We start from the raw sequence: 21,410 nt of genomic DNA, 5'->3' as shown, positions 1-21,410 counted from the left end.
AGGTTCTGGATAGCTTACAGTGGTCAGATTTATTAATTTGTGTGTGTGAGTGTGTGTGTGTGAGTGTGTGTGTGTGTGTGAGTGTGTGTGTGTAAGTCATACATTGCACCCCTACCAACTAGTCTGTGAATCAAGGACTGGTGTTGTACTTATTCTTACTGTCCCTCTCTTCTTTGGAGGTCATGAATCACAGTGGTTGAGGATGTGGTCTTAGGACTTACGCAGGCCAAGCTCCAACTCTCCCATTATGCCTCCCTTACCTCCTCCCCAGAATGGGATAATAGTTCCAATTTCAATTGTGTGTGTAGATATGTGTGTGAGAGAAAAATTTTGAGGAGAGTTATGTAAATCACCTATCATCATGCCTGGCCCATAGTACTCAATAGAAGTTAGCTGTAACGTAGTGGTAGCAGTAGTAGTGGCAGTGGTAGAATTTTTATGATCTTATTGCTTATTCCCAAGCATATTTTGGTTGGTCAGTCTTTTTAAAAAATATATATATTTACTTATTTCAAAGAGGAAGGGAGAGGGAGAGAGAGAGAGAGAGAGAAACATCAATGATGAAAGAGAATCATTGATTGGCTGCCTCCTGCACACCCACAACCCAGGCATGTGCCCTGACTGGGAAACAAACCATGATCTCCTGGTTCATAGGTCGATGGTCAATGACTGAGCTATAACGGCACAGCTGGTTAGCCAGTCTTAACAGCAATTTTCAACCTTTTTCATCTCATGGCACACATAAACTAATTACTAAAATTCTGCAGCGCACCAAAAAATATATATTTTGCTGATCTGACAAAAAAAGGTATAATCTGATTCATTCACACTGGACAGTTGTTGTTGTGTTGGCTGTTGTTAATTTTTTATTTGCCAATCTAAGGGAAAAGAGGTCAGTGCCCCTGACTAGTCAGGTATTGCATGTTTTAAAAATTCTTGTGGCACACCGGTTGAAAGTTGCTGTTCTAGAATCTACCTTTATGTCTTCATTGTCTGTGTCTCAAGGTCTTGCTTCAGATAGCCTATTCTTTCCTTTAGAATTTGGCTCAGTTTTGCTCTTTTATTAGAATCAATTATTCAATAAATGTACCTTTACTCATGGATGTCCATGAGGTTCATTTAGTCTTCTAGGATTGTATTGAAAGTATTACATATGTCCCCCCTTTCTCCCATTGACCACTTCTAGCCCACCCTGTCCCCTGCCCCAGGCCTTCACCACCCTATTGCCCGTGTGTCCATGGGTTATACATACATGCATACAAGTTCTTTTGTTGATCACTTCCCACCCATCTACCCTTCCCCGCTTTCCCTCTGAGATTCCACGGTCTGTTTTATGCTTCTGTTTCTGGATCTATTTTGCTCATCAGTTTATTTTGTTCATTAGATGGAATCCCAGGTTCTTAATCTAGCCACCACCTTCAGCCAGTCTCTCACTTTAGACTTACAGTGGTTTAAGAACAGCTTTGAGTAATCCTGCCACTTCTCAAATGTGTGGTCTTAGACAAAACACATGCAAGCTGAGTTTCCATGAAAGTTTTTGGCTGCAGAATTAAGGAAGTTGGATTAGAATAGTCTCTGAGTTCTTTTTCATCTAAAAATATTTGGTTCTAATTATATCGTATTTTCTTTACTCCTATACCTGTGCAGGTTACATTTTCAAAGAATTTCTACTGTCACAAAATGCTCAACTGCACTTTATTTTATCAAATGTTAAAATAACTGGTCTAGATTCCATATTTGCTATTATGTCTTTATCTCAACATCTCTCTATAGCTATCCGTTTTTAATATATCGGTTTCTTAGGCTCATATGTATAGAACTGTTTTGACTCTATCAATTCATACTAGAAGTACAGTTTTAGTGTATAACACTCGCCATTTTCTTACCCTACTTGTAAAATCCATGACAGTTAAGATGGGATACCATCCAACTGCAGGTGTATTTGATAGTCTCACTGGTTAAGTCACCAATGAAAGCGCGTTGCATTTACGGATGGTTTTATGTTTTAAAAGTACACATTAACTCCTATGACCCTCACAAGAAACTAATGAGGTAAGTAGAGCAAACCTTATTGTCCCAGTTTGTAACAAAGAAAAATTAGGGCACAGCAGAATACTGAAGTGGCTTGCCCTAGGCGCCACAGTGGATTAGTGACATCTAGGACAAGAACTCAGGATTCTAACTCAGGCTCTTTCCACGGTGTCTGCCCCCGTTCTCAGCCAGCTTGCTCATTCCACTCGGTGCAAGTGCAGAGCTCCAAATCCTCCACAGGTGTAAGAGACCCCTCTTACCCACCAGCCACATTGCTTTGCTTGGGAAAAATTAGATAAGGAATTATTATATAAAAATAGAAAAAATATATATATCTATACTAATAAAAGCCTCATGACATCGCCACAAGATAGCCACCATAAGATGGCCACCACAAGATGGCTGCGCACACAGTAGAAGCAGGTCCCAGTGGCCGCTCTGCGCAGTGAGGCCTGGGGGTCCCACGGCTCCGCATGGTGCAGGGGAGGCAGGTCCCGGTGGAGAAGGTGAGTCACAGCAGGGGAAGGCAGTTGTGGGCAATCGTGCCAGCAGGGGAGGGCAGTTGGGGGCCATTGGACCAGCAGGAGAGGGCAGTTGTGGGCAATCAGGCTGGCAGGGGAGGGAAGTTCTGGGCGATCAGGCCAGAAGGGGAGGGCAGTTGGGGGTGATTTGGCTGGTGGGGGAGCAGTTAGGCATCAATCAGGCTGGCAGGGGAGCAGTTAGGGGGCTATTAGGCTGGCAGGCAGAAGCGGTTAGGGCCAATCAGGCAGGCCAGCAGTTAGAAGCCAGCAGTCCTGGATTGTGAGAGGGATGTCCAACTGCTGGTTTAGGTCCGGTCCCACAGGGACATTCTCCGAGGGGTCCCAGATTGGAGAGGGTGCAGGCCAGGCTGAGGGACACCCGGGCCCCCGTGCACGAATTTCGTGCACCGGGCCTCAAGTATATATAATAAAAGGCCAGGACCATAGTGTAATGACCAGAATGACCGCTCGACCAGTCGCCATGAGATGCATTGACCACCTCTCGGTACCCCCGCCCCCACCGCCCCACAGGCTCTGATCACAGCACAGCAAAGGGGGAACCACGGCAAACGGGGGTTGGTGGCGGGGTGGGACTGTTGAGCGGCAGCGGGTGGCAAGCAGCAGTGAGCGTCCAGCGGCAAGCGGTGGTGAGCGTTGCAGGGTGGCAGTGGCGGCAAGTGTCGTGGGCGTCACAGAGTGTTGCGGGGTGTCAGACATGGCCCTGACCGCAGGCTAGGCCTAGGGACCCTACTCGCACACGATTTCGTGTGCTGGGATATATATATATGCCCTCCAAAATGTATATACACACTTTGAATTATTATAAAGGCAGTGTTTATTAAAATATATTTCTTTTTCAAAATTGAGCTACCAGCTGTTAAAGTGTATGTACATTTTTGGGAGCAGCCTGTAGTCACAGCTTAAACCCTGTAAAAGAAACATAAGAGTACAAAGTACCATTTTCCCACTTGAAGTCTTAAAGGCAGGCACATTTAAGAAGGCACCAGAGAAAAAATACATGAAAACCTATGGAACACTAGGTCATGTAGTACACAGCGCAAAGAAATAATGCAATCAGAGATGTAAAAATTATTTGAGCTAGAAACAATGGTGGGTTTAGTTTACTTTTTAACCTTGGAAGAAATATCTGATTTGGATTTCGGAAACCAGTGAAAGGAATAGTGAATTACAGGTAGACGTACAACTTTGGTTTTAGTAAGACACCATTAAAAAAGGGGGGATGGGAGGAGGGTCTTTAGACACATATAGACCTGGGTTCAAATTCAAATTTGGTATCATTCTAGCCTCAATAATAGAAATTATCAGTCAAATGCCTATTTTGTGCCAGGTTCTGTGTTACATGGATTATTTCACTTAATCCTCTAAGCAACCTTGTTGCTCTCAGTGCCTGAGAGAACTCCTGGCACATGGTAAGAGATCAATGAGTGTTTGTTAAATTATTTAATACTGGAGCATGGTCTTTATTTTATTGATAAGGAAACAAAGGCTCAAAAAAGTTATTTTACGTGCACAAGGCCACACAGCTAACAAAGAATAAAACTAGGACTTGAGCAAAATCTGTCGAATTTAAAAAATGGGGATAATACTTTTCCAGGTGCGTCATGGGTTAAATGAAGTGCTCTGGCTAAGGTTGAGTACAATGCCGGGCACACTGGGCGTGCTTAAATAAATATTAGGATAAATATCGCACAGGAGCAAACTGATAGGGCTGAATAAGGAACAATAAGGACAGCAGTAGCACAACTGTTTTTGGATTTTCAACAGTTTAAGGCAATGTGTTCAAAGTCGATAGAACTTCAAATGACCCATGTAAAGCAAATATTTGATGAGATGTTTGCTTTCATGCTCAGCCATGGCCACTGTTACTTAGTTTTTTTTCGGTCTACTAAATTTAATCCTAAACATAAGAGAAACAACTAAATGACTTTTCCGGGAATAGTCTCCACTTTCCATATTTAATAGTGGCTTAAGAATATTTCCTACAGGGATATAAAATGACATTTGATGCTTCAAATTCATACAATGCCTTTATAACTCTCTGAGGTGTTGCAATCAAACTATAAGCTTTTGGTAAACAACCTAAATATCCAGTGTCAGTCTGTTCAGGCTGCTAATAACAAAATACTATACACTGCGTAGCTTATAAACAAGAGACATTTATTTCCCACAGTTATGAGGGCTAGAAGTCCGAGCCACCAGATTCACTTCCTCATGGATGGCTGTCCTCTCACTGTACACTCACATAATGAATGGGGCAAGCTGGGTCTCTGGAGTCTCTTTGATATGGACACAAATTTCATTCATGAGGGCTCCACTCTCACGCCCTAAGCACCTCCCAAAGATCCCATCTCCAAATACCATTACATTGAGCATTAGAATTTCTTCTTTTTTAAAAAAATTAATTTAATTTTTTTCCATCACCTTTGATCCCTTCTATGATCTCTACCACCTCCACCCACCCCCTTTCATCCCCACAATCACCACACTATTATCTATGTTCATGAATGCTCGCTTTCTCTCTCTTTCTCTCTCTCTTTATTTTATTTTTTGAATATTAGAATTTCAACACATGAATTTGGGTGGAGGGACACAAATATTCAGTCCATCGATGGGAGAATTGACATAATAATATAGTATTTCCATCCTAAATATATTACCATAAAAAGAATGAGATTATTTGTATGTACTGACCTGGGAAGATGTTTATCATTTATTCTTAAGTGAAAAAGCAATTGCAGAAAAGTTGTCATAGTGCAATTACAGTTTTAGCAAGAAAAAAACTCTACATGTCTTGTATATGCTTGTAAATCAATGGGGTGAAATGTGTAGAAAGGTTCATAGTAAATTATCGGGAGAAGTTTCTACTGGAGAAGGGAATGTGGTTAGGAAGAGGTTGACAGAAAGTGTATCCTTTTTTGCTTTACGTACATATGTACTTTCTCCTTAAAAAAAAAAAAAAAACTTTTTGAAATTAGTATGATTCTTTTTATTTCTTTCTTTTGAAACTCAATAGGAATTATATCAAGGTAATGTCCTAAGAATACCTATATAACTCCCTTCTACCCAAAACTCCATTGGAATGACAGAAAATCATCTTTAAGAGTTTTACAAAACCACATGGGTTGCCATATATTTTGAGAAATTCCTGGAAGATAGAAACCCGTGGAGATGGAAACCAGGATAGATGAAAGTTACTACAAAGGAGATATGAGTCATCTCAACAATGGCCTAAAGTGTATCAAGTTCAACAAGGGCCCAGGGTAATCCTTAGGGCACCTGAAGAACCACATTTGAAAAAGCTTCACTAGTAGGGTTCAACTTGCTCCTTAGCCACATTATCAGAACAGCTGGAAACAAAGGTTTCCTTCTTTGAGATTATTGCCCTAACTACGTTTGAACCAAAATAAGAAATGGCTAGTGAAGGCCTCTAGGGTGTAAGTTCAAGTTGGAGAGAAACCCTATGTAACACAAGGTCTACTGAGGGGGAAAATATATGTTGGATTTAGTTGCCCTCCTTTCCTTTTATACAGCATTTGCTCCTAGAATAAAACCTTGAATAAGAGCCTGTGAAGTAATATTTCTTATAGGTGTGCACTGGAGGCACCACACCCTTAGTCCCCAGGTAACTTACAAATTCTAAGAGGACCTGGGAACACAGAAGACAAGCCAGGAGTCTACTCTTTCTTCCCAGATGGCGAGAGAAACATAGATTGCTGCCTCCTGCACTCCCCCTACTGGTTGTGGATCGAGCCCACAACCCAGGCCTGTGCCCTGATTGGGAGTCTAACCAGTGACCTCTTGGTTCATTGGTGGAGGCTCAACCACTGAGTCACACCAGCTGGGCCCAACAATAATTCTTGATGCCTATTCTGTCTCCCGTTGGTTGATAGAATAAAAGCTTAGATCTGGATCAGAGTTTAGAAGCTGCCTTCTAAAAATCTATTTCTTTGAAATAAGGAAATTGAGTCTCAGAGAGGTTAACTGGCAGGGTGTTTTTTAAATCATAGTTTCTAGTGCTCCCTTCTGCAGCACATATACTAACACACAGTTTCAAATTCTTTGAGACTCTCCCATAGACCCCCACAGGGGTGGGATCTCCCTTGAGTCTGGGTGGGCCTGTGACCACTGCAGTGAGGTTTACCAACTGTCCTTCTGGCTTTGCCAGGACTGCTCTGGATTTAGCCCTGCAACTCCTCCAGGAAACAACTCAGAACCAGACAAACCAAGATGGTTAGCCACCAGAGGGGTGACTTATGTGTCTTCCAAGGTTGGGTCAGGAAAGGCAGGCAGCTGTCACTCTGTTTATGAGAACACTCCCTCTTAGAGTCCTGAGTGCCACACGAGGAGTCTATCCTGAGGCTGCCAGGCTGGAACCTCCGTGTGTAGGCATTTCAGTGGACAGTCCCAGTTGAGCTCAGCCCCTAGGCATTTGCTCAAGGTGCCAGAAATGTGCGTGAAGGCATCTTCCACCCTCTAGACCAGCCCATGTTCCAGCCGAGTACTAACTACCATGTGGCCTCTGTTGACACCACATGGAAGAGAAGGATTCATCAGCAGGGCCTGCTCTTAATACTGGCCCTCAAAATAATAAAATATATATAATTGGTTGTTATTTTAAGCCACTAAATGGAGGGGTGGTGCTAACTATATAGCTGTAGGTAATTAGAACAGCGGCTGAAATGCTCAAGGTTCTCAGGTGCCTTCAGTTCTGGCCCAATGTTTGGTCTACCATAATTCAGCACTGTGATTGTTTTTTCTTTCAAAATTAGTGTACATTCTCTGGCTAAATTGAGCCATAGCTTTCAAGATATTAAATATAATTATTGGTCTATAGTAGTGAATATTAAAGTAAACTGTCTTTAGGCTAGGGAATTATTATAGATATTTTTTTAAAAGCCGGTACTTTTGCCTTACAGTATATCTTTATATCACTCTGCATCTAATATTAAGAAACCAAATATTAAGTTAAACAGGGAACGTTTAATATAAATAATTGTTAAGTATAACGGGATTGTAGTAATCAAACACTGGCTGGTAAGCAGTTAAAAGAACTTTAAAGAATCTAAGAATAACAGATATATAATGTAATGCCAGAAATAACAATACAGGACAGCCACTATCCCTAGTGTGGAGATAAAGATCCAAGGAAGAGTTCTCTCCCTTACTCCCCCAGAGCTCAGATCCTGACCTCTTTGGAGACAACATGGTCTTGGCTCATTGGATGGCAAAGGAGTCATTGGGGGCCATGGGGGGGGGGGGCGGGGAGCGCTCCCCACACCCCCAGAGAGCTGCAGGAATGTGCCCCCTAGTGTGCTGGGGAAAGCTGTACTCAGGAAGGTGTCTCATAAGAGGCCTACGGGGTGCCACAGGAAGCCGCTGGCCACTGGGCACTGCAGGAACAGTGTGATGCTGCAGGAACCAGAAGGCAAGACGCTGTCTCTCTCATGCTCTCTACTAACAAGGCTCAACACTGGGCCAGCTGGCAAGGGGAAGTATTTAAAGAGATCAGATCCACTTTACCAAGCAGGCAAAAAGGGTCAATTCAGAGTTGAATGGCAAAACAAACCAACAAACAAAAACTATCGTAATTATTAACTACTCATCAGGATTTTACTTTAATCATCTTTGTCTTTTCATATCAAGTTCTGTAAAAGGTTATCCAGATGTTTCCAAAAAGTGAATATTTTAGACGGCAACAGTCATATGTTTAAATATCATTTTATGGTCATAACTTTTATGATCATAACTTTTATGTGACTACCACTTTATAGTATACCAAATCATTAAATGTTGCTTCTAAAGTTACAAAAAATCCCATTAGCGACTGTAAATAGGCACAAGACTACTTTTTACTTTTTAGGGTGCTAGAAATAGTCTAAAAGTAGATGTGGTGATGGTTGCAAAATTCTGTAAATACACTAAAATTCATTATATTGTACACTTAAAATGGGTAAATCTTATAATATAGAAATTAAGTTTTTCTTAAAATCAGACACTAATTATATGACAAACTTTTCAAATGGGAAAATGGATATGCAGTTAAAGATCTGTAAAAATTCTAGGTAACCTTTTTTCCACTGCTAATTCATTTAATAGTTTTAATACTGTTACCACATATTACATGCATGTCCAATCTCTATATTTTTCCTTTGAATAATATTTTTTTCAGAGCTATAATATTTCATGGCTTCCATAAATCTATTCTGATTCCTCTTGAGAATACTATACCACTCCCAATTTTTTTTCATTAGATATTTGAATGCTTTGAAAAAGAGTTTTAGAATAGTTATATAATCATCTTTAATATACAGTTTGATTCTATTGGCAGCAAATGCTATTTATCATCCTAAGAACTAGAGTCTTTCTTATTTACCATTTATTCTATTGAACTGAAACAAATTTTCTGAGATAACTGTTGAGGTTGCAGGTTATATTTGCTTTGTTTTCTTCTTGAAACAGTCTTATCTTGGAAGTTTTGTTTGTGACCTGGGGTCACCTAAGGTTTTGACAACCTGAGTCCTGGAACCATCTGGGCTCTGATACTGGGTTTTGATACTGACTCGTGCCTCAACTAAGGAAGACAGGAAATCCATTAATTAGTTTCTTGTTTCTGGAATGAAAGATTAATGACTTTGTAGAATTAGGTGCATCCCTGAGTGACCATCCAACTTTTAAAAAATATATATTTGAAAATAAAATATAAAAAGTGGGTCTTTTTCAAGATTTAACCAACAAAGTTGGTGTGTTTTTTATTTTTTGTATTATCAAGTCTAGCACAGTGTCTAGAATATAGTGGGTGTTTAATAAATGATATTTAAGTGAATGAATAAAGTGACAGTATAAAGTGGTGACCTTTTATTATTAGCAGCTTCACTTTGCATTCAGGCAAGTGCCACAAATGCGGATCAACGACAAACATTTACTTCTGGTTTACATATAGCGATTTGGTTAAAACGAAAACTTAACCTTAGACAAATATGACCCAAATGGGATGTAAAGTTGGAATATAAAGAAAAGTCCTAAAGTTCCTTCTTATTTTTGTCATCTAAACCCTGTTTAAAAAAGGAGAGACTAATTTACAACAATACACTCGTTACATTTTCGTACTTTGACAAAATGAGTCTGTTCTAATATACCAAGTTACCTTTCTTCCCCCTTAACTCATCAGCTTCCCAGAAGGTCACGGAATAGACTGAATTATCAAGAGCTGTAGGTGTTTGAATAAAAAATTCTAATGATCTCAGGCTCTTTCTTGTTACCTATCTCATTTCCACTGCCTGCAGAGGCTGGCCTGGGTTTCACTCAGGGATGGCGAACCTATGACACGCGCGTCAGAGGTGACACGCGAACTCATTTCGTTGGTTGATTTTTCTTTGTTAAATGGCATTTAAATATATAGAATAAATATCAAAAATATAAATCTTTGTTTTACTATGGTTGCAAATATCAAAAAATTTCTATATGTGACACGGCACCAGAGTTAAGTTAGGGCTTTTCAAAATGCTGACACGCCGAGCTCAAAAGGTTCACCATCACTGGCTGATGTCCTGGGGCTACTGCTGCCCGAGGGGCAGTCACCTTGCGGAAGTGGCTTCCTAAGTCTCCACTTACTCCCTCCAGTTTGAATTTCCTAAGCTAGTGATGACTGAATGGTGTCACTGTAGTCACAACCCAAAGGTTTTCCCTCCCCAATAAATGTCCTCAGCTAGGATCCTTGTTCATCAATTGATCTCTAAAATTTCAACTACTCTCTCTACTGACCCCTTTCTCTCAAAATATATGTTGAAAGCAGTTTCACATTAGAAAAATACAAAACAACGACAAAATTCTCCCAGACTCTTTCTTCAAAATACCTTTCTCTATCTCCTTTCAACAACAAGCGTCTAAAAAGAATAAGCCTCATTTTAACAATTTGCTTCCCTATATTTCAGTTCTGAACCCATTGTTTTTTGCTACCATTTTATGATTATTAAGTCCTCCACTAAATAAAAACTAATGGAAGCTTTGAGTCCTAAACTTACTTGATTTTCCTGATGTAACTGGAATTGTTGATCGCTCTCTCCTTCTCAGAGGTACCCCCTACCTAGATGAGTTTTTGTGTTTGTTCTTTAATCTTTCTGCTCACTCATTCATCATTCAAGCAGTTATATTTTCTGCTCCAAACTCAGATGTTGTTGTTCCCCAGGGATCCAATTTTTGACCCTATGTTCTATTTGTTGACATTAACTGTTGCTTCAATCAACAAGTTTTTGTTCATAAAAACCTATCTCTCAACAGGTTTTCATTCATAAAGACCTCTTCCTGCCCTGGTTAGTTTAATTTGGCTGTAGACTATTCTTGTAGAATTTTTACTTTCTAAGTTGAAGGTTTCTAAGTTCAGAGTTGGTTTATTCCATGCTTATTGTTATTGTTTTTCCACTTGATATACTTGTTGGCTTGAATATTATCTCAGTACACTTTGAGCTGTTCATTAACCATTATTGTCCCCTACATTTTTGGGAAATCCTTTCAACTATTCTCTCATATAGAGGCTCAATATAAGTTCATTAATTTTACAAATATGTCTGAGCATTACAATTTCCAAGAACTCAGACAGGCATGGATGATATAATTCATTTACTACTTCCTGGACCTTTCCTGACATATACATGATTGTAAATTAACTTATAAGAGATTCAAGAGTTTCCCATAGTCCTAGTAGAGACAGTCCACGCATTGCCTTGTGATAAACTCAAACTCCTCATTATAGGAGATAAAGGCATTCTTTCAATCCAGTCTGGCTGAGTGTCCCCTTTTATACATGATGAAAGCCTACCCTTTCTTAGGCTGATCCAGCAAAGAGCCAGGGCACATAGCTTGGTGAGCAGAGCACGAGCTGGAAGTCAGCTTCCATTGTTCCCTCACCAAACACCTTTGTGAGGGTTTATAATGGCCCTATCTACAGTAAAACTTCTACCTCAGCCTGACCTCCATTCCTCCCCTCCAGGCTCCCTGTGATCTAGCTAACCTGGACTACACTGCTATCCTATTCTTCTTTGCCTCTACACCTGTGTTCATTGTGTTTTCTCCGCTTGGCATGACCTTCCTTCCATCTTCATCCTAATGTGGCACAACAATCAGTATAGAGCCTATACGGATTCCTTAGATAAAGTTAGCTGTTCTTCTTCCCCAGAGTAATGCTTTTTGTATTTATGAGCATAAATCAAACCCTACTGGAGTTCGGCAAGTGTCTTATGTCAACCATAGAACTTGAAGCATCTCAAGAGCAGAGATGAAGTCTTACTCCTTTTTGTATCTTCTGTGAACATGTGAACACAATAGAAGTTTGTTGAATGAATACCTCAAACTTAAACACAGGAAATGAGTTAATATTTGTAAAATGCTTAGCATAGTAACTTTCACAGAGTAAGTGCTATATGGGTGTCTGTTAAATAAAATAAAAGGTTAATAGGTCAGAAGTTTGGGTTTAGAGGACTATTGTTATTATAATTAATTAGAGGCCTTGTGCACAAAATTTGTGCACTGGGGAGGGGGGGGGGTCCCTCAGCCTGGCCTGTGCCCTCTTGCAGTCCGGGAGCCCCATAATCGATCACCCCTGCATAGGGAGGCCCCACCCACCTGGCTGGGGCTCCATGATGGATCATCCCCGCGTAGGGAGGCCCCACCCACCTGCCACAGCACCGCCGCTGGGTAGCCTGGGCCTCCTTCCTTGAGGCAGGCAATCATGGAGCCCCCCCATTGATCACCCTGCCAGCTGGTGGCCTGGGCCTCCCCCTGCGGGGTGACCAATCTCATTACACCCACCTTGGCTGGCCTAGCGCCAGTGGATGTCATAGCATGGTCATCCGGACAGTCGTTCCACTGTTCGGCCATTCAATCGATTTGCATATTACACTTGTGTTATTATAGATGATAATTGTGTCCATAATTTATTAATAGATTTAGAAAAACTTTCCTTTTTATCACTAGACTTTTAGTAATGTGGAACCATGGATAGAAACATTGCTTTCTTTTTATATTCTATTCATTTTTCTAATTACATATCATTTCTCTCACCATGATAGTTAAATCTCATTATATTTAATGATTTATCCATTTTCTGCTATAACAGTTTTATCAGTGACTCCTTGTGTTATAATCTCATTATTTCACAAAATTATATCCTATTTGTTAAGAATAGTAATTATTACCATGATTTCATCATTTTCAATGCTCTTTTTAATCTCCATGACATAGCCTTCTTTGTGAAAAGATTAAACATTTTTTCTCTTCAGTTAGTTTAATTCTGTTCAATGTTGCTTATATATATATAATGTTGCTATCCTATATAATAAAGAGCTAACATGCTAATTAGACCAAACAGTCGAATGACCATCCAGATGACATTCCGGACGACCGTCCGGATGACATTCCGGATGAAACCAGGGCTGCGGGGGCCAGCCAGGGCTGTGAGGGCTGAGCCCCTTGCATGAATTTCATGCATCAGGCCTCTAGTTTTATATAAAAATTTAATTCTGTGTTGAACTGTTAGTTTCATTTCTACAACTCTTTCTTTGAATAAGACAGAAAACATGCACTGAAGAAATCTGTTACCAAATATTTTCTTTTTTTCCAGTGTGTAATATATCTGTAACATAATATTAAATCTTCTCTCCTTAATTTCTAATGAATCTATTTCTACATGAGATTTTTTCCTTCTTGATTGAAATATAGTTTATATAAGAAATTTATTAAGTGTCCAATTGAGTCTCCTAAGTGCATGTTGAAAATATATATAGAACATTATAGATTTTCACCATTTATGGCCTAGCAAGTGAATTTGAACTAAAACAAATAAACAAATAAAAACCAGAGTAAGCAAATGGTCAGAAGCAAGTATAATCTGCTGCTGTTTGTATGAATAACAATGTCAGTTGAGACTATTTTACTCTATTGGACTGATGCCAAAAATGTTTCAAAGTCAAAGGATAAACTATGTTTCTGAATAGCTCCTTCCTTATCTGAATCTAATAGCTTTTTTCTTTCAATTTTTAATATAGAAATTTCCAAATATATGTGTGTGTTACATAAAGAATAATATGATCCCAGTGTACACACCACCAGTGTCAACAATGACCAGTCTTAACCTCCCTCTGCAACCTTTTATGTTCATTTTTTTAATGATTAAAAATTTCCAGTTGAGTAATAACAAAAACTGTTTTTTTAAAAAAAAAAATCCTGCCCTAGCCGGTTTGGCTCTGTGGTTAGAGCATCAGCCCTAACTGAAGGATCCCAGGTTCGATTCTGGTCAAGGGCACACCCCTCAGTTGCAGGCTTGATCCCCAGTCCTGGTGGGAGCATGTGTGGGAGGTAACCAATCGATGTATCTCTCTCACATGGATGTTTCCCACTCTTAGTCTCTTCCACTCCCTTCTACTCTCTAAAAATCAGTGGAGCCTGGCCTGCGTGGCTCAGTGGTTGAGCATCCACCTATGAACCAGGAGGTCATGGTTCAATTTCTCATCCAGGCACATGCCTGGGTTGCAGGCTTCATCCCCAGTGGAGATCATGCAGGAGGCAGCCAATCAATGATTCTCTCTCATCATTGATGTCTCTCTCTCTCTCTCTCTCTCTCTCTCTCTCTCTCTTTCTCTCCCTCTCTGAAATCAATAAAAATATATTTTAGAAAATTAAAATTAAAAAACAATGGGGAAAATATCCTTGGGTGAGGATTAATGAGAGAGAGAAAGAGAGAGAGAGAGAGAGAGAGAGAGAACCCTGAGTCTTAGGTGCCACTTCTTCTGGTTGGCATAATATTGATCTCTGGTGAAAAATGGCCACATGGCTTTTCTTTGATTGAAAAGCATTTAAACTCATTATTCTTTTAGGAAGAGAAGTTGTCAGTCACTGGCATGTTTCTCTTTTCCCATTTTCAAAAATATGGGTGAAATTGTTGTCTGGAGCCATGCTGTAATGGCCGTCCAGTGCAGTGGTTCAGCATCCAGGTACAGGCCAGACTTCCTATATTAAATCTTGGCTCCACCAGGACTCAGCTTTGATACTTAAAAAACTAATTGTCTTTTCTGCATCTCAGTTTCCTTCTCTGATGATATAGTACTCATCTCATGGGGCTCCTATGAATTAATATGCATGAGGAATTTTAAAAAGTTTCTGGAACATGGTAATCATAAATCCCATTATTATTCACTTTCTAAGTTTAAAAGAATTGTGCATCCTTAAGGCAGGTGTTAGTATTTGAGGATAATGATGTAAAATTTTAAAACACCTTTTAAAATGATAAAGAGGATATAACATCTTAATTATAAAGAAAAATACATTGTCTTCTTTGCTTCTAAAAATGGTCTGACATGACTACTTTTTAATATTAAATTTAAAATGTTCTAATTTAATGTTTTAATTTTTTAAATCTCAGAGAAAAATTCTGATCAGGACAGATACTGTTCAGAATATAAAATTTAAAGCACATGTTAGAGCAATTGATTCATTTAACTTTTGTTAATGGGATTCTATTAAAATCCAAGGAAACACCATAAGAACCCAAATAAACAAACAGCATTAAAATATGCTTAGAAGGAATGTCCACATACATTAAATTCTATTCTTAGCAGATCTCCAATGTGATCATTATGGGTAAAGGTGTTTAAAAAAAAAAAAAAGACACAAGGTGCTTTCTAGGCTGATTTTAAAAATCTTAAAAAGAGAAGACAAAAGGAAAGAAAAGAAGAGGAGGTGGAGGAAGGAAAAAGAGAAGAAAAAGCAGGAAAAGAGAAAAGAAAGGCGATGAAAAAATAATTTTGAAAGAAGAGGGTCACAGAACAGGCTGGCATGGATTGTACACTGAGCTGTAGAAACCTTAACATACTGGCCCAGGAGTCAGCCAATCAGGATGCCGAGAACCACATTTCCATAATGATGATTGGCTCATGGACTGGAGGCTCAGCTGAGCTGAGAGGAAATGGGGAGGAAATGCTGGGCTGAGAAAATAGCAAAACAACTTTCTGGCTTTCTGTTGTTTATTGCATAGTCTCCAAATGATTATAGTGATTCATCCTTTAGGAAAGCTTGTTTTGAAAACAAAAGAGGCACAGTTGTTCACAACACAAGTGATATTCAGCAGCCAAAGGAGCTGAGTATAATGCTACTCCTTTATTTTTCTTTAAAATAAACTTTAGTTGCCTGATTTTTCCAACCAAATATGTTAAGGTTTCCTAGGAGATTTATAAGGGTTTGATTTAAGTTACTAATTAGACAGGGATAAACCACTTTGCTTTATTAATCTGTTGGCTTTGTGAAATATACACAAATAGAATGTAGTTTGTAAAGTGTGGGGAAATCCTTAAATTCTAGAGCCAAAAGTATATGAGATACCTTCACAATTAAGGGTGTTCTGTTACTCTTCTATTCTCCCAAAAGAAGCTATACTGGGAAATTTTTCTTATAGCCCTGTGTGTGTGTGTGTGTGTGTGTGTGTGTGTGTGTGTATGTGTATACTATATATGAAAACCACAGATACATTTACCAATGCATTTGTATTACTCTCACAAATTTTTGCACATATATAAAACCCCACTGTCATTAAGTCATAGAGATTTCAAAAATGACACAAGGGGGAGCAGAGCAAGGGAGGCAAGGAAGAAAGAGTGGAGCATAATGTCTGGATGCTGCTGCCTTTGGGCTCACTCCTGCTTGGTGGTTGTATTTTGTTGTACTCGTTTTAAAGACAAACAGAGCAGTGACAATATTTTGCCTACAAGTTTTAAAAATTTATTTTACAATCATTCTTTCCACAGACCATCTTTCTGGAAATGAGAATAATTCTATAATGCAGATTAAGCAGAAGTATTTCTCAGTCTCTGCCAGTGACCACTCCTTGGCTGGCTAACAGACCAGCCATTCAGAAGCAATTTTCTTCAGGCTGAAATTATGTGCTGACCGTAGCAGATCACTTCCCATAATAACCCTTCCCCCACCCAACGCTAAATACAATCTGTCTCCTACTCACTGCAATAACGTGCAAATGACTGTAATTTTGCAGACAAGAAACAGCCCAAAGTGAAACATGTCTAAACAGAGGTCGATTTGAAAAATCAGGGCTATTACCTAAATCTGTAAAATACATATTGTAATAAAACCAGCAATCGCCATCTCCAATAAGTAGTTCAAAAAAAAAATGTAGCTCGTGTTTTGATCTTCTTTATGCACCCGGTCTCCACTGGCATGAAAGAAAAATCCTTGTCCAGAAATGGTTTCATTACAGGCGATGTAAATTGCCTTACTTTGCTAACCAATTCGCAGACCTTGCTCGGGCACCGGTTCAGATATAGTAGCCCGCAGCATACCACAGGGGCCTGGGCCAAGTGGAGGTAAGATTTCAGACACTTAACACTGACCTACATTGCAGTTCTCTCAGTGTGAGAAGTATACAAATGCTTTCCGTTAGAAGAATGTGCTGCTTTGCAGTATTTTGCTAGGTTCTCTAGAACTGCAGGGCGTAAAAGGGGCAACATGTGCTGCTTCTCCTTGATTATTTTAAGACTGGGGATTGGGAGAAGGGATGGGGAACTGCCCACATGTAGAGGGAGACGTACCTCCTTTCACTTTATAGTTCTTTACTATTAAAATTCACTGTCGTCTTAAATCAGAGCATGGAAAAGTTGCTTTATGTCATTTCAATTGGCTTAGGTAAAGCCGTGTGAGGAAGATTTGTGAAGGCGGTCATTAATTTCCTTCCCTTGGCTGTATGGTCCCTTTGTTATATTTTTTGGAATTTAAATGGAAGGTGAGCCAATCAGACATACGTAGAAATGACATGAAAAGTTAGCACAGCTCTGGTATACAGTACATGTAAGTGTACATGTTCAGAAAATGTATATCAGAATCTCTGGGAGTCCTCCAGGGCAGGGTGAACCTCACGGGTGTCTCTCTTCTCTCACACGATCCCCCAGCACCCTGGAAGGAACTGAAATGTTTTCACATGCAGGGTCCTCTCTCTTCATTGGCCACCTTCTTCGTGGCACTTTATTTCGGTCCAGTGATGTTTCAGGATACTGCAAAAATGTCACATGTTTGACCAAAAACACTGCTCACCTCTTTTTGGTGACACTTGTCTAAAGATGGATATTATTTAAAATATTCCACAGAAACCTTAATTGGAGTCAGTAAGCGTGAGTGAGAAGGTAGAGAGAGAGTTTTCTCTGAAAGACCTTTCAGAGACAGGAAGTTAGGATGGTACCATAGGTAAAAGGAAAGAAGACCTTCTAGTGTTTGTGTGGGTGTTTAATAAATCACCAATTCTATATCCCCTAGAAACCAGGGCAGGTCACCTGCCCACTGCCTGGAGGCAGATCTGCATAAGCAACTCTAGAAAGGTAAGAATTTTTTTCTTCACGATCTAATTGAGCAGCCAGAAAGTTTCTCATCATGTCTAAATTAAGTTCCTCTCCTCATAAATTAAGCCCTTTTCCAGGTATGTTTTATTTTTTATATAACTTTGATTCCTACTTTTTCACCTTGACCTTGAATAAATCTCATGTCAATGTTGGCATAGATTTAGAAAAGCTAGGACCAGGTATAGAGTTGCTTCCAAAAAATCAAAAATCCAAGAAATTATTTCTGATCCTTAATAATATACCAGAAATCAGAGGAAATAGGCACCAAAAAAAAAAAAAAAAAGACTACAGAGTTTTCCTGTATTATTGCTTGAAGCCCGGACCTCCTCAGCTTTGTGTAATTCTGCACTAAAAATGGAGTAAAAATCTTGTTCCAGGGCCTTCTGAGTACCTGGTAATCAGTGCAGTAAATGCAGGGGCAGAGCTGGTGGTGGTAGTGGTTGGAGATGGGATAACACCAGTTACCTGCTCCTTCTACACTATCCTCTTGCTCCCAAGCTCTCCATTCCTCCTAGATTCATTTCCAGACAGGTCCTCTCCTCTACCTCACTAAAAGGTAAAATTACAAAGTGCACATATTATACAAAACTGCACTAGTATTATCAAATATATGCATGTGGATATTAGTAGGGAGACGGGTGTGCTGTTATCGTGATAAGAGATAAACATAAAATTGTCTCTTCAAAATATAGTTGAACTTCCCAATTTTGTGAAGAGAGTGGCTCCAGTTTTCTAAGCTGGTAATTATCTTAGTGTCAGTCATCAATTAGCTGATAGCCCTCTGATGTCTCTTGATTGGCTCTTGTCAAACAACACAAAACAAACACATGCAAAGCTAGCATAACAACTGTGGTTTATTCAAGTCTCTTGGAAGAAAGAGGGCAGGAGGTAGAGGCGGGTGCAAATGGAGTGTGGAGATGTTGGAATGGAAGGAAAATGCTTTGATTTATGGAAATGGTTTGGGTTAAATATGTGGTTGAGCTTGGTGTAAACCTCAATCTTTAACCAGTTTATCCAAAAGGTTTAAGATTTAGGGCTAGGTGTTAAAGTTAGGGTTAGATCAGATTATTTGAGTATTAGAAAGCCTACACTTTGGTTTTAGTTTTACTGAATCTGTGCCACAGGCCCTATGATTTGCTTTTATCACGGCAGTGTGATAGAGGAGTGCTTTTACCCTTTTCCAACTTCACCAGATCTTATTGTCTATGCCTTTTGAAGTCCAGTTGTTTTGAGAGCTAACCATGGATTTTTCAGAACTGACATAACATATGGGGTAGTCACAGACTTGGAAAGTCTGAAATACAGATGATGCTCCAGGGACACACAAAGTGCCCAAGAGTGACCTGGTCCATGGAGGAACCAACCCCTCTTCTAAAAGAAGAAAAGTTAGAAATCACCGTAGGGTGCTGTATTATTGCCAATGGGACATGCACAGATTGTAAAAGCTGTACATTAAAAAATATAAACATACCAAAACTAAAACAGAGGGTAAGTGGATATCAAGTATCTAATTTGCCCTATTTTATTTTGTTTTGACTTGAATACAGATCTACTTAGGGAGATCTAAGGACTATTATGGATTGCATTTCTCTAGTTAATATACCTTAGAAAAGGGTGGACACGACTATTTATTACTGTTTGCAGCATCAAATCTAGTTCATCTTGGATTGTGAAACAATTGGAATTAGTAACAAATCTTTCCCACCTGGCCCTAGGTGGGAAACAAATAGTAACAAATAGTTTTGTATGAGCTTACTGAAAACTAAAAAAATGAGTAAATAGACAATACTTAAAACATGTGACAAATATTTTTATTGATCCACAAAGTTATCCCTGAATATTTATGTCACAAGGATCTTCTGCTAGCAGTAATTCACTTTATATGTCCATTCAGCTCAGTTGAGACAATCTTAAATTGCAATTGTGAGGTGGAAATTACAATCCCAGTAGCACTAGATAGTTAATACTTGGGATCATGATGCTTTCGATTAAATTCAGACCACCTCTGAACTTTAGACTTTCCATATTGTAGCTCCTTAAAGTACTGGAAAATAGCAATAAAAATGTAAAAATAAAAATGCTCTAAAGGCTTAATATATACAAATACATTAGCTAAAGTATATCACCTGTTACAGTATAATACTGAACTTATTTCATATTAACCTCTCTTATCCAGTGACCTCAGAGTCCTATTAACTTGGTTGCTGGCATTTGTCCCACAATACATTCTAAAATATTTCTGTATTCTTAATGGGTTGTCCTCTGTAGCTGTCAGAGGACTTTGACACCCCCACCCCCACCCTCCTTCCCAGGGAAAGGTTAAAGATTTGGGGGAAGGGGAACTCTGACAATCCATGGGTTTAAAAATGCTGACTGGCACTGTTTAATGGGTTAATCTTCCCAGTATATTTTATCTCCCACAGATAGATTTAAAAAAAAAAAATGAGGCTGGCCTGAGGTGTGAATGTGGTTGGCTGGGATCTTATTTTATTTTGCATTTTTTTGGAGCCACCTAGGGCCAGGTGGGAAAGATTTGTTACTAATTCCAGGGAAGAACCATTCACTTCGTGTTGGTTAAATGGTGGCCAGCGCTTGCACGTCAGTGCTGCTGGACCCGAAGACTGGAAACAAAAGGGTTACTTGTTTCCCCACCACCGCCTTTACCCCCAGATCGATTTTTCTTATTTAATCAGCGAGTCAAAAAGAGAGACAGAGCGGGGGGGGGGGGGGGGGGGGAATGGAAGAAGGGCAAAGTGGTGGGGGAGGGTTGAAAGCCAGAGCTGCTATACGGAAAATCAGCTTCGGGAGTTCGCGCTGCCGAGCCCTTGCTACAAGGAAGGGAAGCCAACAGGACGCCTGCAGCCACTGCCACACAGCCAGCACCCACCCCTCCTCCCCGCGCCGCGCCGCGCCGGCGGCTCATTTGGCTTTCTCCGCCACCGAGAGATCACATACATTATTTCCCACAAGATAACACAATCAAACTCGTATTTACCGACATCCTCCCCTCGCAGCCTGTTTGAGAATTGTTTTAATAAGTAAGTGTTTTAGGTGAATGATGTAGTAATTGAAACGGGCGCACCATTCCCCCCCCCCCCCCCTTCTTACTGCAGGAGGCTCCTCTACCCCAATCTGGTTGGAAAATAAAACGCTTTGTCTCCACAACCACCCCCCACCGCACCCCCACCCGCTCTCAGTGTGTGTTTTATACGTGTGTATTTCTCAACCCCCTACAGTAGCCAAGAGAAAGCAGCTAGCCAATGAGAGAGCCCAGTTTCATAAAAGCTGCTCTCTGATTGGCCCAGTGCGAAAGGGCAATGGGAACAAAGAAAAGTCCCTTTCAGGTATAGAGGCTGAGAGCTCCTTTTGCTCCACTCCCCCTGTGTGTGCTGTGTTTCAGTCCTGATTTCAGTGTTGCAGAACAAGCTTGTGCGTGTGCACCAGGGGG

The 21,410-nt window shown here is 39.9% G+C and overlaps 1 long non-coding RNA gene across 2 annotated transcripts in view; it reads right to left on the bottom strand.

Moving 5' to 3' along the window:
- LOC118656399 overlaps positions 1-21,410 on the bottom strand; it is a 63,713-nt gene that overhangs the window by 40,062 nt on the left and 2,241 nt on the right. The gene's annotated exons all lie outside the window — the stretch shown is intronic.

The sequence above is a fragment of the Myotis myotis genome, unplaced genomic scaffold (assembly GCF_014108235.1).
Source record: "Myotis myotis isolate mMyoMyo1 unplaced genomic scaffold, mMyoMyo1.p scaffold_m19_p_5, whole genome shotgun sequence".
NCBI classification, from domain to species: Eukaryota; Metazoa; Chordata; class Mammalia; order Chiroptera; family Vespertilionidae; genus Myotis; species Myotis myotis.
The sequence above is the reverse complement of the archived record's forward strand: the minus strand, read 5'-3'. Positions and strand labels throughout refer to the sequence as shown.